The 19,478-nt window shown below is 41.9% G+C and overlaps 1 long non-coding RNA gene across 2 annotated transcripts in view; it reads left to right on the top strand.

The window, feature by feature from the left end:
• Positions 1-519: 519 nt before the first annotated feature.
• LOC126249576 (uncharacterized) overlaps positions 520-19,478 on the top strand; it is a 234,259-nt gene continuing 215,300 nt past the window's right edge. Inside the window, exon 1 of one of the 2 annotated variants that reach the window (XR_007545616.1) lies at positions 520-698. This is a non-coding gene — a long non-coding RNA (uncharacterized LOC126249576). The remainder of the gene's footprint in view (positions 699-19,478) is intronic. The other variant, XR_007545617.1, reaches the window with a different exon arrangement.

Genomic DNA, 19,478 nt, shown 5'->3' with positions numbered 1-19,478 from the left:
GCTCTAATGAACACTCGTCGTGACATTGATTGTCCTGTTGACGGTGTAATTAATCAATTTGCCAGGAAGAATAGGCGCATGGAATTCATCACGTAAGTAAGAGAACCACAATTGTAATTTTTTATATCATAAGGTGGTATTGTCTTGTATATGTGTATAATAAGTTTAAATAAAACTTTCCTAAACTTTGCATGCGGCTTGATTATTTTTTATTACGGTAAAAGTAAAGGTAGCTCAAGATATTTTTAACGCCCCCTCCTTGAGGTTTTTCTGTAGGTTTAGATTTGACACAAAGCAAGCGCGATGCTTTCTTTTCCTAAGTAACAGTAACTACTTCTTCGGAAGTAATGCTTCGAGAAAGCTGTACAGATTCATATTGTCTTTGCTCAGTAAATGCTCTGCAGAAGCCTCACCCTGGAGGAGAGGGCGAGATGCGTCGATCAATAAAGATAGTGTACCCGACAGCCGTCAGATGGCAGCTGTGCGCGCACCGTAGCTTCCGTAGGTGCGACTATGGATGGTGACCTTTAGTTCGTAGAGTGACCTGCGCAGTCGTGGAGGAAGCGTGCGAATGTAGTAGGTCCCGCAAATATTAGGTGTGGTTTTGAACTCTCATCCGTAGGCACTTGAGACTTTGCAGAACGATAGTCACCGCCTGAGCTGATCGGTAGCATCAGAGATCTTCCCATTCTTATCTGGTAAGTCGTTCTACAACTTTCCTGTCTAATACTCTCAGTATGGTCATTTTTGTATGTTGTACGTGTACATACGGTGCAAAAATATTATTGATTAATTAATCCCTAAAGCACGTTTAAGCAGCGCATGTTTCTTAAAAAAATTATTTTTCGTACACTTAAAAAATAAAATATATCTTATCCCACTTTTGCTGTAGCGTAATATTTGACTAAATAGTTTCTCAGTGTCAAGATGTGGTGGTAAACAGTTTGCTACATATGGCAGAAGGTATAATATCTTGGAAAGCATTTTGTGAACTGTAAGTCAGATCTCTGTGAGCAAAAGTAACACATACAAGATGAGCTCTAAAGAATTTCGTGCATGCTACCCAGGTAAGACTGTGGGCATCAGTCCACATCAGACTAAAGAAATGTCAAAGAAGCTGACCGCCTATTTGTGTGTGTTACATATATGCCCAACTGTCTTGTAAAAGAAATAGATATTTAATACTCCGGTTGCAAAGAACAAAACTTACTGAACTAACAATTCTGTAAATTAAAGAAAACCGAAAGAAGTCGCCTTGGCTGAATCTAAACTACGTAATTTGACACTGCAAAATTAATGTTAATTCTGTTAATATATCAACAAATGTTTTTCGCGCCTTTACAGTAAAAGAGAGACAGACATTTGGTTTAATCTCTGATTTTATTCCCGAATCGCTGCCTCTATGCACAACAAAATAATAACGTATTTGGTTTCAATCTTGTTGTTGTTGTGGTCTTTAGTCGCGAGACTGGTTTGATGCAGCTCTCCATGCTACTCTATCCTGTGCAAGCTTCATCTCCCAGTACTTACTGCAACCTACATCCTTCTGAATCTGCTTAGTGTAATCATCTCTTGGTCTCCCTCTACGATTTTTACCCTCCATGCTACCCTCCAATGCTAAATTTGTGATCCCTTGATGCCTCAGAACATGTCCTACCAACCGGTCCCTTCTTCTTGCCAAGTTGTGCCACAAGCTCCTCTTCTCCCCAATTCTATTCAGTACCTCCTCATTAGTTATGTGATCTACCCATCTAATCTTCAGCATTCTTCTGTAGCACCACATTTCGAAAGCTTCTATTCTCTTCTTGTCCAAACTATTTATCGTCCATGTTTCACTTCCATACATGGCTGCACTCCATACAAATACTTTCAGAAACGACTTCCTGACACTTAAATTTATACTCGATGTTAACAAACTTCTGTTCTTCAGAAACGCTATCCTTGCCATTGCCAGTCTACATTTTATATCCTCTCTGTTTCGACCATCATCAGTTATTTTGCTCCCCAACTAGCAAAAATCCTTTACTACTTTAAGTGTCTCATTTCCTAATCTAATTCCCTCAGCATCACCGGACTTAATTCGACTACATTCCATTATCCTCGTTTTGCTTTTGTTGATGTTCATCTTATATCCTCCTTTCAAGAGACTGTCCATTCCGTTCAACTGCTCTTCCAAGTCCTTTGCTGTCTCTGACAGAATTACAATGACATCGGCGAACCTCAAATTTTTTATTTCTTGTCCATGGATTTTAATGCCTACTCCGAAATTTTCTTTTATTACCTTTACTGCTTGCTCAATATACACATTGAATAACTTTGGGGAGAGCCTACAACCCTGTCTCACTCCCTTCCCAACCGCTGCTTCCCTTTCAGGCCCCTCGACTCTTATAACTGCCATCTGGTTTCTGTACAAATTGTAAATAGCCTTTCGCTCCCTGTATTTTACCCCTGCCACCTTCAGAATTTGAAAGAGAGTATTCCAGTCAACATTGTCAAAAGCTTTCTCTAAGTCTACAAATGCTAGAAACGTAGGTTTGCCTTTCCTTAATCTTTCTTCTAGGATAAGTCGTAGGATCAGTATTGCCTCACGTGTTCCAACATTTCTACAGAATCCAAACTGATCTTACTTGAGGTCTTCTTTTACCAGTTTTTCCATTCGTCTGTAAAGAATTCGCGTTAGTATTTTGCAGCTGTGACTTATTAAACTGATAGTTCGGTAATTTTCACATCTGTCAACACCTGCTTTCTTTGGGATTTTACTTCTTGAAGTCTGAGGGTATTTCGCCTGTCTCATACATCTTGCTCACCAGATGGTAGAGTTTTGTCAGGACTGGCTCTCCCAAGGCCGTCAGTAGTTCCAATGGAATGTTGTCTACTCCCGGGGCCTTGTTTCGACTCAGGTCTTTTAGTGCTCTGTCAAACTCTTCACGCAGTATCGTATCTTCCATTTCATCTTCATCTACATCCTCTTCCATTTACATAATATTGTCTTCAAGTACATCGCCCTTGTATAGACCCTCTATATACTCCTTCCACCTTTCTGCTTTCCCTTCTTTGCTTAGAACTGGGTTTCCATCTGAGCTCTTGATATTCATACAAGTGGCTCTCTTTTCCCCAAAGGTCTCTTTAATTTTCCTGTAGGCAGTATCTATCTTACCCCTACTGAGATAAGCCTCTACATCCTTACATTTGTCCTCAAGCCATCCCTGCTTAGGCATTTTGCAATTCCTGTCGATCTCATTTTTGAGACGTTTGTATTCCTTTTTGCCTGCTTCATTTACTGCATTTTTATATTTTCTCCTTTCATCAATTAAATTCAACATTTCTTCTGTTACCCAAGGATTTCTACTAGCTCTCGTCTTTTTACCTACTTGATCCTCTGCTGCCTTCACTATTTCATTCCTCAAAGTTACCCATTCTTCTTCTACTGTATTTCTTTCCCCCATTTCTGTCAATTGTTCCCTTATGCTCTCCCTGGAAATGTCTTACAATTTAAAACCTGGTTCCTAAATCTTTGTCTTACCATTATATAATCTATCTGATACCTATTAGTATCTCCAGGATTCTTCCAGGTATACAACCTTCTTTTATGATTCTTGAACCAAGTGTTAGCTATGATTAAGTTATGCTCTGTGCAAAATTCTACAAGGCGGCTTCCTCTTTCATTTCTTCCCCCCAATCCATATTCACCTACTATGTTTCCTTCTCTCCCTTTTCCTACTGACGAATTCCAGTCACCCACGACTATTAAATTTTCGTCTCCCTTCACTACCTGAATAATTTCTTTTATCTCGTCATACATTTAATCAATTTCTTCATCATCTGCAGAGCTAGTTGGCATATAAACTTGTACTACTGTAGTAGGCATGGGCTTCGTAACTATCTTGGCCACAGTAATGCGTTCACTATGCTGTTTGTAGTAGCTTACCCGCACTCATATTTTTTTATTCATTATTAAACCTACTCCTGCATTACCCCTATTTGATTTTGTATTTATAACCCTGTATTCACCTGACCAAAGGTCTTGTTCCTCCTGCAACTGAACTTCACTAATTCCCACTATATCTAACTTTAACCTATCCGTTTCCCTTTTTAAATTTTCTAACCTACCTGCCCGATTAAGGGATCTGACATTCCACGCTCCGATCCGTAGAACGCCAGTTTTCTTTCTCCTGATAACGACGTCCTCTTGAGTAGTCCCCGCCCGGAGATCTGAATGGGGGACTATTTTACCTCCGGAATATTTTACCCAAGAGGACGACATCATCATTTAACCATACAGTAAAGCTGCATGCCCTTGGGAAAAATTACGGCCGCAGTTTTCCCTTGCTTCAGCCGTTCGCAGTAATAGCACAGCGAGGCCGTTTTGGTTAGTGTTACAAGGCCAGATCAGTTAATCATCCAGATTGTTGCCCCTACAACTACTGAAAAGGCTGCTGCCCCTCTTCAGGAACCACACGTTTGTCTGGCCTCTCAACAGATACCCCTCCGTTGTGGTTGCACCTACGTTACGGCTACCTGTATCGCTGAGGCACGCAAGCCTCCCCACCAACGCAAAGTCCATGGTTCATGGGGGGATTGTACTAGAATATGGCTCAAGAACATAGGCTACAGAACAAATAGTATATAATTGTGTAAATATTGGAGTGTCTCAGCAACTACACTTGGTTGAACAAACGGAAATGGTGTAATTGATTAGTACATACAATCTTCCTTGGAAACGGCTTGGTTAATTTCCTTGCCAACCCGATCTCCTACTCCATCTCTCATGAGCTCGTCGTCGGTCGAACTTTAAACTCTAAGATTAGATTATGTTTTATTAGATATACTTTCTGTTCTACAGAGCCTTAGTGAGGAGATTGTCAGAAATGTAGGTCTTGTCGTGAAACATACTACTCATGGCTGTGACCTTAACGTGATTTTCAAGGTGATTTGGAGTTAAAGTAATTTTTTGAAATGAGAACCCTAATTCTAGATTTGTGACTTGAAAAGAGCTCACATGGTATGTGTAAAATGATGCTTTCTGGTCAAAGAAAACATGTGATCGTTGACCATGCTCAGTTTGAGAAGGCAATGAAAATGGATGGGGTGGCGGCGTTACATCATAACATCATTAATGTGCATAATGGTCTCATTACTCACTAAATTTGAATCAGGTGAAGTAACTATTAATTACTACTACGTGGTCGTATTGCGGTAGATCGTCGTGCAGCGTATTCGGGTGGTATTGTACAGCGCCGCTGGCAGAGCAGATGAGAAGGCGTTCATGTGAGGCCACAACGTTCTATCCTCGCGGAGCGCACGACACGGGAGGGGTGTCGTCCATGTCCGCGTGCTGGAACACTGTTCTTGTTTCATTGCTAATTTGAGTGATCAGTTCGTGAAAACTGCGACACTATCTTGCTTTATTTGATTGAGTCACACAGCTACACTCCAAATGAAGCCGTAGACCTGATTACCAATTTAGGAGAGTGCCACGATGTTTACATCCCCACGCCCGCACTTTATGCTAAACGTTTTCTCAGTAGACGATACCCAAGTAACGTCACTTTTCGCGATCTCACTGACAGACCCTGGAGTGGACTGATAAATTGTGTATGTTATCGTCATGAATATGAGAAAAATGATAATCGTGTCATAGCCATTCTTGCAAGGATCCAGCTAAATCCTCATATTAGTTCACGGCAAATCCAAATGGAACTAGGATTCTCGATGTCAATGGCCCTCAGAATCCTAAATGCGTGGAGATTTCAAGCTTTCCATATCACATTGACCCAAGAAGTAACACTTCGGAAGTTTTAAGAATGCCTTACACTTTGTCACTGGGCCGTAAATCCTCAAGACGTCTTAATATCTGTAATATTTTCAGATGAAACCACATTTACAAATATTGGTGAATTAAACAGGCACACCTGTTATTATTAGTCGAACGTCCAGCGTTGGTACAAAAATGCTGACAACTAACATCGTTGGAGCCTTAACGTTTCTGCGGAACTGTCAGTGGCTATCTGATTGGTTCCTACTTTTTAATTATAATGAAAGTCAACATAATTTTCTAGAAATGTTGAGAGGCCATCTGCCTGGCTTACTTGGAGATGTTGACTTAGAGATCAGACAAAGAATGTAGGTACAGTTGGATGGTGTACTGCCACATTATTCACGCATCGCAAGGACGTTTTTAAATGAAGAATATCCACACCGATGGATTGGACGTGGAGGTCCCTTTCCGCGGCCCGCTGGTTCACCCAATGTAACTGCCCATGCGTTTTACCTACGGAGGTATTTGAAACATTTTTGTTACGAGCAGCTGCCAACAACAAGAGAAAACATGATTAAACATATCCCGAGAGTGTGCGCAACCATTCCGCGAGATGTCCAGCTTTCCACTGTCAGACATTTCCTGAGAAGGATTAATTTGTGCATTAAAGCAAATGGCTGTCACTCTAAGCACATGCTCAATGGTTAATCTCCAAGTACAAAGTGAAAGGCACGGGAACGTTTTAAATTAGGCACCCCGAGGAATGAGGGGGGTGAGGGTACTTGGTTCAAATGGTTCAAATGGCTCTGAGCACTATGGGACTTAACATCCGAGGTCATCAGTCCCCTCGAACTTAGAACTACTTAAACCTAGCTAACCTAAGGATATCACACACATACATGCCCGAGGCAGGATTCGAACCTGCGACCGCAGCAGTCGCGCGGTTCCAGACTGAAGCGTCTAGAACCGCTCGGCCACCACGGCTGGCCGAGGGTACTTACTCAACGACTTGTAAATCAATAATCTACGTTTTATTTACGTTTGTTATGACTTGAAAGCGTCAGAATAACTACTATATGTTGTGATCCATCATGGGAAAGTGTCGTTTCTTTAGAATTCTACCACTAAATAACAGTCTAGCTTTTATCGTTCCTAAATATGGTTTTAGGTGGTCGTTCTACTTCAGATCATTCCAGGCGCGTACTCCCATAAATTTACCGATAGTGGCTGTTTGCAATGACTGATCACCAAATTTGTAATTCAATAGCAGTGGTGTTTCTGCTTATTTGTGCACTCTACGCTATTTTCCTTACCATTGAGAGTCGACTGCCAGTCCCTGTATGAAGCATAGATATTTTGGATATCTTACTACATATAGTTTCCCGATACTATTTTCTAATCGTGCCACTTTCATGTGCCTCCTGAAGCGTCCCATAATTTTCATCAGGTCATATAGCCACACTGTAAATAACAACAAGCCCATAACACTACAGTTGGGTACCCGCGAAGCTTTTTTCACCTATGCTGTTTTCCCTCCGTTAAGAACGAAGTGCAGAGATCATTGTTGTGTGAGTGGATCGATGAATATTTTAGTAATAGACTCCAGTACATTATTGAGGACGGGGAAAGTCCAACAGAAAAGAAAGTAACATCGTCTGTGTCACAAACAATTTTCCACGTGGCTTACTGTTTTTGGAAATTGGACTACCAATGCAAGTGGTATCTCTCCTTCTTCTCTTTCTTGTGTCTTTGTCCACATCAGCGCAGAACTGGTGTGGTTATTAACGATTTTCTGGATAGTTAAACTCGATGGCTGACGGGATGCCCTTCTTGACGACACTCCATTACCTCCAAGGAACGAAATATTGCACCCCAAAGGTCTGCGTCTAGTGTTGTTCATGTGAAAGTGAGCGAATGTTTTTCGAAATGTTTGCGATTCGAGTAACTGAGGCAGGAGATTGATACCAGTCCAGTATTCACCTATTGGGCTGGGGAAAGCGACTACTAACCACATCCAGGCTGGCCGACACACCGACCCTCGTCGTTAATCCACCATGTAGATAACAGAGGCTGGGTCACCTCCGCATTGTAGGAGCGACATCTGCGACAATCCGATGCCTTGGGTTCGCTGTCATCCTCCATACATTCCCGACTTGGTGCCGTCCGATTTTTATATCTTTCCAAAACTTAATCAACACCTTCGAGAACCTCTCTTTGATTATGATGAAGCGATGAATGCAGAGGTGAGATTGAGGTTCCGTCAACAAAGTCAAATCTTCAACAACGACAGTATCAACAAACTGGTCTCTAGTTCAGAGCTTGACTATGTTGAAAAATAAACATGCAGAGATGAAGAATAAAGATGTAGAATGTTAATAAAGTTTGTTTTATTTTAAAGCTTTAAGGCTTTTCGCATAAAAAATTGTTAGGCATTACTTTTCAGCTAGCTCTTGTATATAAAAAGTTTTATTTTATGATGACATTGGAACCGCGCTGCTGCTACAGTCGCAGGTTCGAATCCTGCTTCGGGCATGACTGTGTATGATGTCCTTAGGTTAGTTAGGTTTAAATAGCTCTAAGTCTAGGGGACTGATGACCTCAGATGTTAAGTCCCATAGTGCTTAGAGCCATTTGAATGATGACATTCTCTACCCTTTTTGGGCGCAGCTTGTATCTTGAACCACTCATGAATATTCTCTTTGTCAATGTCGCATAAGTCCTTGTATTTCCGCATTTCAACTCTAAAATTCTGCCCCATTCGTCTCTGCTCCACTTATATAAGGTATTTTCCTCACCGCATCACATGCCCGCGATGCGGAAGTAAAGCTGTGCGGGTAGGTTCTGGGTCGTGTTTGGATAACTCAGTTGGTAGAGCCCTGGAGAGCAATGGATAAGGTCCGACATCCGAATATTGGTCCAGCGAACTGTTTTAATCTCACAGGAAGTTTCAAATCGACGGCGAACTTACTCACAGCGGTCCGCTGATCTTGCATATTACTCTGATGGGGTGATGTGACATCCATTTGTCCAACAGTTGTGATCGTCGTGTGTAGTGATTTAGGTATGTAGAAACATTGTCTGTGCATTGTAGAAGATCGACCCTAGATAATGTAGCGAAAACTCAAATATCCGATATAAAAAGACCAATGTGTCTTGCACTTATTATCATCCCAGATTCAAAGTCGGTTAATTTCATTGCTCAAATCCTCTAACAGGTTGCTCATACACCGATGAGCCAAACCATTAACACTGCTGCTCACCTGGAGACAGAATACCGCCCGGTGGCGTTGCGGACACGTGACACGGTTAGGAAAGTGTAGAAGTGGAGCAGAGACGAATGGCAATCGTTTTACCGGCGATAGGGCCACAGATGGGGAAATCGATCAACAAAAGCGACTTTGATAAAGGCAGATTTTCATGGCCCGACGCCTCAGAACGAGAATATTAGAACGGAGGAGCTGTTTGGCTGTTTGCATGCTACTGCCGCGAGCATCAATGGAAAGTGACTGAAGGATGGTGAAGCTACTAGCAGGCGACAATGTGTTCGACGTCCACGCTTCATTATAGAATGAGAAGGTCCTGTAAAAATGGATAGGAGCTTCATGTGGCAGACATGACGACAGAGTACAGTGCTGGAGCAGGCACTAGTGTATCGAAGAACACTGTTCAGCGTATCTGACTGGACATAAGGCTCAGCCACAGCAGACCCCTATGTGTTTCCATGTTGACCCAACGGCATCGTCAGTTACGATTGCAGTGGGAACGCCATCATCCAGACTGTACCGTGGGACAAAACGTGTCTACTGGTTAGTTGAATCATGTTTTTTGTTACATCAGGTCTATAGTTGAGTCCGGCTACGCTTCATCTAGGCGAATGGCTACTCCAACCAATGACCACGGCATGGATGCAGGCCTGTGGACACAGTATTGTGGTATGGGCAATATGGTCCGTAGGACCTATGGTGGTAATTTAAGGCACTATGACAGCTTTGGATTACTTGACATTATTGCCAGCCACCTGCTTCCTTCATTGCTTGATGCCGTCCACGATAGCGATGGTATCTACTAGAAGGATGACTATGGTATCGAAAGACTACAGTCGTGTTACAATGGTTTCAGGAGCATGATAGTCTACGCTCACTGATGCTATGTCCACCAAATTCTCCTGATCTGAACCCTATGGAACACACATAGGACGATAATGAGCGCCACTTCCACGCAACTTACGTCAACTGTGTGACCTGTGCTTTGACATCTGGTGCCACATACTTCTGGAAACTTACGAAGAGCTTTCCAGATCCATGCCACGTAGAACCGCTGCTGCATTGCAGTGGATCATGCAGCTATTATGCATACAGGGTACTCATAAATGGTGGAAAAATTTATATATTCTATAGTCTTTCCTGATTACATTGATATGTACATTATAGGGTTTCAAATGAAAAACGACCTATATATACTAAATTTTAAAGTTACGGTCATGTATGCTGCCACACACTCTTTATTTCTGTTACGGAAACCAGTATTATGGCATATGTACGATAATCGAGAGAAAATAGTCACAAAAATCTCTGATACGAATGTAGTTAATTCAATACCCACCATTTTTTTAAACTGAGAGTAACCTTTAGAACAAAATAGAGGTGGCATGTATGTTGCAGTAATTATTCAGAATTAATTTTTTATCATCATTTGTAAACAAACCCATCCACTGACTGTGGCGCTACACAGTCGTATGGTAATGGTCAGCGTCAGGTGTAGCGCTTCACAGAAAGACCGTGGGAGTGACGCAAACTTGTATTGATTTTTGGTCGGCCATATAGACGGCTGTGAGGAGCTGCTGTTTAGGAGCTTTGCGCGAGAACCTCTCCTTCCTTTACATGAAATACATTCGCAGTTCGGATTATGGACAACCTTCAGCAGTATATGGAATGACAATGGTAATTTGTCTCAGATCGGACTCGAACCCTTATTTCCTTCTATCGCGAGCGATCGCCTTAACTTTATGCTATCTGAGCATGCCTAACGGCCAGACCCCAGGTTCCATATGTTGTCAACCGTGTGTCTACAACCTGTAAACAAAACAGCCAGCCACCATGACGTAATAAATTAAGTATTCTATATGCATAAACTCGCAATCTCAAAAACTTTAGTTGTTAGGACAGGAAACAGTTATGCAGTCATCAAGTCAGAAAAGGTGTACATAGATATTCTTTATGCAGAGAAAATTTTATAGAATATACAAGTAATAAAGGATTAAAGGCTGCGAGAGTGTAAGTATTTGGGAGCCGGCTTGTCATCAAGTGGTAAAGAACGGATGATACGAAAAACCACAGGATAAATGTGCAATACATCAGCTGAACTAGGAACACCATGCATATCTCTGCAAGGCAACAGTTGAGTGCTTCACCTATTAGCATCTGTGGAACAGAGATTTTATGGTTAAACAAGTTGCTCGTATTGGAAATGGACTTCGGAAACAGAAGAGAAACCGTGATGACCTAGGATGATCAAGATACTCTTCAGCACACAACCGCACCGCTGACCTAAAAGTTTGCTGACATTTGCTCTAAACAAAAACCATATATTCATTTTTGACTGTCGTGTACATTTTGAAATTCTTATTGGTTGCACAAGTTATTGTCTTGTCGATACAACAGCTGAGGGCTTCAAAGGCATGGGTAAAATACGAATCGTATACATGACACCTGTGTTTGCTATCGTTTGGGACAGTAGGGCATACTTGCGGACAACCTCTCATGTTACGACGGAACAATGGTTCGAGGCGGTATATCTTGTCACTATGTCATCAAGTTCTACGCTCGTCACGTTGTTCAAGTTCTCTTCGAAGGCTCTTTCCAATGCTACAGAAAATAGTATATAATTCTGCTTAACAGATTCGATGCCATAATCCTGGAGTTATAAACGTTAGCAATTATTTTCGCGCATCACAAAATTCACCACTGTGTCTGGTATTACTTAGTGAAAAACACACCTCATTATAATTACTCGCTTTGGATATATTTCTTTTCGGTAGCCTTATTTGGGTACCTCAGCCTGTATGTTTCAGATGTATGTGGTAGGATTTTTAACTATTGTGTGAATGAAGAAATATACATTTTTCACCTTTTGTACATCTTCGTGGACCGCGTCATGTTGAACCTGTAGGATGTTAGCATAGCCTTTCATTTCCAGATACAAATTTTTCTTCTAATTTTTCGCATCACTGAAGTGATTCAACGGAGCGACCAGTGTATCTAATCTCCAGGAAACTGGAGACACGAGTTACAGGGCTAGACTGTAAATGAAAAGCAAACTATTTTACCAAAGTGCCTGTTTGTATTGAAACAAAGGTAAAAGACGAAACCATGCCATATCGGCATTTAACTGCATTAATACGTAGTGTACCTAGACGAAGACATACGCCTAAAACAGTTCACTGAGAATATGAAGCTATTCATGCAAATATCGAATGAAGTAAGGTGGATTTGAGATAATAGCTTTCATCACACGATGGTACAATGGTTAAGTATGGTTAATAAGGCCAGAGGTCATTGTTGGCAACCAGAATAAAATAATAATTGGATCCTTTTACCGACCTCCCAGTTCAGATGATGCAGTTGCTGAAAGGTTCAAAGAAAACTTGAGTTTGATTTCAAACACGTACCCGACTCATACGATAATAGTTGGTGGTGACTTTAATTTACCGTCGATATGTTGGCGAAAATACATGTTTAATTCCGGAGGTACGCATAAAATATCATCCGAAATTGTGCTAAACGCATTCTATGAAACTTATTTCGAGCAGTTAGTTCCTGAGCCCACGGGAATAGTAAACGGTTGTGAAAACACACTTGACTTCTTACCAACAAATAATCCTCAGTTAATAACGAGCATCAAAACCGATATAGAGATTAGTGAACACAGGGTTGTCGTAGCGAGATTGAATATTGTAATCCCCAAATCTTCGAAAAATGAGCGAAAAATATACCTACTCAAAAAAGCAGAAAAAAATTCTCTTCACGCCTTCCTGAGAGACAACCTCCACTCATTTGAAATTAATAATATAAGTGTAGACCAGATGTGGCTTAAATTCAAAGAAATAGTATCGGCAGCAATTGAGAGGTTTATACCAAATAAACTAACAAACGACGGAGCTGATCCTCTTTGGTGCACAAAACGGGTTAGAACGCTGTTGCAGAAACAACGAAAAAACATGCCAAATTTAAAAAGATGCAAAATCCCCAAGATTGGCGATCCTTTACAGACGCTCGAAACTTAGCGCGGAGTTCAATGCGAGATGCCTATAACAGTTTCCACAACGAAACTTTTTCTTGAAACCTGGCAGAAAATCCATAAAGATTCTGGTCGTATGTGAAGTATGTTAGCGGCAAGAAACAACCAATGCCTTCTCTGCGCGATAACATTGCAGATACTATCGAAGAGAGTGCTACCAAAGCAGAGCTACTAAACACAGCCTTCCGAAATGCCTTCAGAAAAGAAGATCAAGTAAGTATTCCAGAATTCGTATCGAGAACAGCTGCCAACATGAGTACCATAGAAGTAAATATCCTCGAAGTAGTGAAGCAACTCAAATCACTTAATAAAAGCAAGTCTCCTGGTCCAGACTGTATACCAATTAGGTTCCTTTCGGAGTATGCTGATGCGTTAGCTCCATACTTAACAATCATATACAACCGTTCGCTAGACGAAAGATCCTTACCCAAAGACCCAAAGTTGCACAGGTCACACCAATATTCAAGAAAGGTAGTAGGAGTAATCCAGTAAATTACAGGCCCATATCGTTAACGTCGATATACAGCAGGATTTTAGAACATATATTGTGTTCGAACATTATGAATTACCTCGAAGGAAACGGTCTATTGACACACAGTCAAGATGGGTTTAAAAAACATCGTTCCTGTGAAACACAACTAGCTCTTTATTCACTTGAAGTGCTGACTGCTATTGATAAGGGATTTCAGATCGATTCCGTTTTCCTGGATTTCCGGAAGGCTTTTGACACTGTACCACACAAGCGGCTCGTAGTGAAATTGCGTGCACATGGAATATTGTCTCAGTTATGTGACTGGATTTGCGATTTTCTGTCAGGGAGGTCACAGTTCGTTGTAATTGATGGAAAGTCATCGAGTTAAACAGAAGTGATTTCAGGCGTTCCCCAAGGTAGTGTTATAGGCCCTTTGCTGCTCCTTATCTATATAAACGATTTGGGAGACAATCTGAGCAGCCGTCTTCGGTTGTTTGCAGATGACGCGGTCGTTTATCGACTAATAAAGTCATCAGAAGATCAAAACAAACTGAAAAACGATTTAGAAAAAATATCTGAATGGTGCGAAAAGTGGCAGTTGACCCTAAATAACGAAAAGTGTGAGGTCATCCACATGAGTGCTAAAAGGAACTCGTTAAACTTCGGTTACACGATAAATCAGTCTAATCTAAAAGCCGTAAATTCAACTAAATACCTAGGTATTACAATTACGAACAACTTAAATTGGAAAGAACACATAGAAAATGTTGTGGGGAAGGCTAACCAAAGGCTGCGTTTTATTGGCAGGACACTTAGAAAATGTAACAGACCTGGTAAGGAGACTACCTAGACTACGCTTGTCCGTCCTCTTTTAGAATACTGCTGCGCGGTGTGGGATCCTTACCAGATAGGACTGACGGAGTACATCGAAAAAGTTCAAAAAAAGGCTGCACGTTTTGTGTTATCGCGAAATATGGGAGAGAGTGTCACAGAAATGATACAGGATTTGGGCTGGAAATCAATAAAAGAAAGTCGTTTTTCGTTGCGACAGAATCTTCTCACGAACAGTTTCCCGGCGGGGTCAGGGAGTTTCTCTGCCTCGTGATGACTGGGTGTTGTGTGATGTCCTTAGGTTATCTAGGTTTAAGTAGTTCTAAGTTCTAGGGGACTGATGACCATAGATGTTAAGTCCCATAGTGCTCAGAGCCATTTGAACCATTTCTTCTCACGAAATTCCAATCACCAACTGTCTCCTCCGAATGCGAAAATATTTTGTTGACACCGACCTACATAGGGCGTAACGATCACCAGATAAAATCAGGGAAATCAGAACTCGTACGGAAAGATTCTTTCCGCGCGCTATACGAGATTGGAAAAATAGAGAATTGTGAAGGTGGTTCGATGAACCCTCTGCTAGTCACTTAAATGTTATTTGCAGAATATCCATGTAGATGTAGATGTAGAAGAAGATAATTCTGGACGTGTCCTCCACATTTCAGAAGTCTCTGCTAAAAACAATCGTCATAATCTTCCTTTTCATAGTACATTATATAGTGACTGTTGGGGATCCCATTTTATCATTGATTCATTATGGTATTTTCTTTATTTTTGTTTTAGATTTTTCACTGGTGGTGTTCGTTCCATGCTCTGTTTTCTTCCAATTTGTTTTGCGCGCCGGCTGGGGTGGCCAAGCGGTTCTAGGCGCCACAGCCTGGAACCGCGCGACCGCTACGGTCGCAGGTTCGAATCCTGCCTCGGGCATGGATGTGTGTGATGTCCTTAGGTTAGTTAGGTTTAAGTAGTTCTAAGTTCTAGGGGACTGATGACCTTAGAAGTTAAGTCCCATAGTGCTCAGAGCCATTTGAACCATTTTGTTTGTTTTGCGCGATGGCTATAAAATGTTGTCTTCCAACAGCAACATTTATTGTGTTGCGCTTCTACTTCAAAGCCATTTTCTTCTCTGAATATCAGTGTGAAGTCGTCGTAATAAAGAAGTGATATCTGTTCATTTAGTTGTGCCCATATGTTAATTACGTAATCTTTTCTGCAGAACCCATCATCTATGTACATATTTAAAAAAGGGGAGGATAAACTGCTTGTTTGTGTCAGACCTCCCTTTACTAGTATTAGTTGTTTTAATTTTCTAATTGTTTTTAATTGCTTTATTTACATAAATAATGTTAACTTGAAAATGAGAGCCTACCGTTATTGTTGATGCTTCATTATGTCCCTTTTTTTCCTATGAGTTTGTTAAAGCCTTTATTGAAATCAGCGAAAGATGAATGTGTTTCTAAGTTCATCTCTTATATTTTTTAACATCTTGAAGCAAAACAAATATTGTATTTCATGGGAACGCCCTTCTCTGAAATCCATTTTTCCCTCTGTGACTAAATATCGTACTGCCATTTTCACCATAATATTAAAAATCCTAATATATAACTACAGACTGTGACATACGGCCGGGAGAGCGGTGTGCTGATCACATGCCCCTCCATATCCGCATCCAGTGACGCCCGTGGGCTGAGGGTAACACGGCGGCCGGTCAGTACCGATCGGCCTTAATAGCCTGTTCGGGCGGAGTGTAGTTTAATTTAGTTAGCTATAGTCTGTACGATAAATCGCGCAGATCGTTTCGTGTCATTTCTCATATGCACGTGAGCCAATTTTTTTCCACACCTAATGCCAGAAGGAGACTTAACGTCTATAACCTTACATTGGTTCGGCATAGTGACTTCCCAGTTCTGCAGGAAGATATCAGGTTTACTGTTGTCCGACACAATGATGAGTGAGTGATTTTTTTTCCACCGAATACTGATACATTTGCAGGAAGATACTTCACTAACGTAGGAACCGAGAATAATCTTTAAGGTTAGCTACAAACCACTAAGTGTTAAGAAAATAATAGCCCCCTCTTCAAATAACTGAGAATGGGAAAGACACTACTCGTAGTACTGAGGATCTATGCAGTCCAGACATGCCGTGGCCACCTGTCGGAAGCCTGAATAACCACTGTTTGCAGTGCGGACGGCTGCTAAACGTGCAGGAAAAGTCGAGGAGGTACTGGAAAGTACCGACAGGGACGTGGAGCCATACCGACTCCAGTGTCAACTGCGGTAGGTTTCTCAGCTCAGGGCCCATGGTACTAACAGTCAGATCGAAATGGTCCCGCAGATTCTCAATTGAGTTTAAATCCGATGAGTTCCTTGGCGAGGGGAGTATGATAAAATCATACTGATGTGGGAATGCCTTCTTGCCTGGACGCTTTGGACGATAGTTGCAGGGCGCCTGCTTTCAGACGTTTCACTCCGTACATACCAACAGCCATACGTTCGACACAGTATAAAACGCCATTAATTCGATAATGTCACCTGTTGCCACACAGTGAATGTCCAATTGTGGTATTGGCGTACAAATTGTAGCCTTCGTTGCCGATGAATGGCAGTCATCGTTGGTGCATGACCCAGGCTCCTGCTGCGGAGATCCACACGCAGCAACATTCGATGCACAGTCTCAAGAGGAGAGACTATTCATAGTCCATTGGTTCATCTGGACCGTCAGTTAATGAACAGTTGCACGTATGTTCACCCGCACCCATCTCTGTAGCTGTCGTTTGCACCACAGTTACCGTTTTGCCGCGCACCGTATACTTTAATTACGGCAGGCAGCACGCGAACAGTTTACAAACTTATCACATTTGGACGTCAGATAAATCGCACCGTTTCGACATTACTACAGCGACTGTGCTGTTTACGACGTTCCCCAGACAAGCTTTTATATACCTTCCACTGCTATTTCCGCCATCTGCCGTCTGTGAATGACTATTGCAAGTTGAGCCGCGCGGGATTAGCCGAGCGGTCTAAGGCGCTACAGTCATGGACTGTGCGGCTGGTTCCGGCGGAGGTTCGAGTCCTCCCTCGGGCATGGGTGTGTGTGTTTGTCCTTATGATAGTTCAGGTTAAGTAGTGTGTAAGCTTAGGGACTGATGACCTTATCAGTTAAGTCCCATAAGATTGAAAAAAATAAAAATAAAATTGTAAGTTGATATCGAACGTAGACGGTGGTCACATTAATGTGCCTGGACTGTGTACTTCACTACACATCTTCTTGAGATCCACTAGAGAATTTCGTGTATGACGAAAAAAGGAACAAAATGTGTATTAGAGAAAACTGTTCATATTTACAAAGTGAGACCTATTGCAGTCCACGCATGGTTAGATTAGTTCTTTCCATTGGTGAAAACATTCCTGCACTTCGTTTCCCCTGTGCGTGTGAACATTCCGCGTCGTTTTAGCCTTTCTGGCGCAAGAAAATATCCGTGGTAAAAGCTCATCCACTGCCGTTGAACTGGCGGAGCAACTTCCAGGAAAAGCCACGTAGTAATCACGTAAGGACAAACAATTCCTACCGCACTGGGTAGAACGTATATCGTCTTTTAAGGCATATAATTTCTGTGTGAGAGCGACACACTCTTCCATAAACAAGTGTACGTGTGCTCATGGGAATTAAGGCTTCCCAGCTGGGCTTCAACTAAATTATTCTCTGTCGAATAATACGTGCTCGATTTTCAAGCCGTGTCATTTCAAACAAAATCGTCAAACTTTCGACAGCTGCCGACGCAGCCTCCGTCAGCGGGAGTAAAACTAATGACTACTGTAGCTAGCCAGCCTAGCCAGCCAACCGAGAGATAATTACTAAGCTACTTTTTCCCAGAGTATGGAAGAGGTTAAAACTTTCGAGTGTTCATCTCATCTTCCGGTCGTCCTTTATTTCACTTCACGCACGCTGTTATTTTTCTTCTCACTTTTTTCTTTTGTTGTGTTACTTGCCGGCACTTTGAATGTGCAGCAGGTAGGGCCAATGCGATGACTGTGTGGTGATCCTAGTGCCTGGATGACAATATTCTGAAAGTCTTGTGTTTTAGATAAAAAGGCTTGCGAATTGTGTGGAAGTCTTCCTGTACGAATAGGACGCTTGCTCCGCGGGATATTCGGGCGGTAGGTGCTGCGCAAGCTTAATAGGTCTGTTTTGGACATTCTGGAGCCGAACGACTTGCTGGTCCACAGCGATTCGCGGATCGTGAATTAAGAACTGGATGTTACTTACCGTATGGATACCCAGCTCAATAGGAATAATGTGTAGACTGTCCGCAGCAGAATTTGCGTTAATGTTACTGTTGATGTCATGATTTGCCTTAGGCAGCACTATTGGTACGGCGACATAGCGTTGAAACACAAACATCAATGTGTACTACAACTGCACGCAGTGATCAGGGCTTTACACTTAAAGCTGTTTTATCAAAACGCCAATGGAGCGGCTGCAATTTACGAGTATCGACGCATTAAAGGAATACGGAGAGGCCCTCTTCTCACACAGGAGTTCAAGAAAATGATTCGGACGTTACAATTAACTGATCATTTGGGAAAAACCTCTTGCTGAAGCCTAAGTGGCCGATTGCGCCACAAATTATTGAAGAAGTTACTGTTGCTATGAGTTACAATGCTGCACGCAATGTGCCATTTTCAAGCAGTGCAGGATCTGTGTCACAACGGCTGAACATTCTATAGTCCACTGTTCGTAAAGTGCTGTGAACAATTGTGAGATGGTATCTCTAGTACGCTAGCAGGTTGTCGAAGATGCAGTTGTCGTTACATTGAGCATACCTTGTGACATGCAACGTAAACATATTGCGCAATTAACAAATATTTCTCTCTCATGTGGAAATTAAAATGTGTCCCTTTCAATGATTTATTCTTTCTTTCTCTCATGCATGTCCTTACAAATGTTTTCACAAAGTTTCGTTGTCCTGCAGTCACTCGTTTTTGATGAGGGCCCTCGCAAGCAGCGAAAGATTAGTCGTAGCCACCCTGTGTTGTCTATAGTGAAGCAAGTGTTTAAGATAACGAACAAGCACTTGACTGTCTTCGTCCACGGTACTGGTGTGTCACGCCGCGC

Source organism: Schistocerca nitens, chromosome 3, assembly GCF_023898315.1.
Source record: "Schistocerca nitens isolate TAMUIC-IGC-003100 chromosome 3, iqSchNite1.1, whole genome shotgun sequence".
NCBI classification, from domain to species: Eukaryota; Metazoa; Arthropoda; class Insecta; order Orthoptera; family Acrididae; genus Schistocerca; species Schistocerca nitens.
The sequence above is the reverse complement of the archived record's forward strand: the minus strand, read 5'-3'. Positions and strand labels throughout refer to the sequence as shown.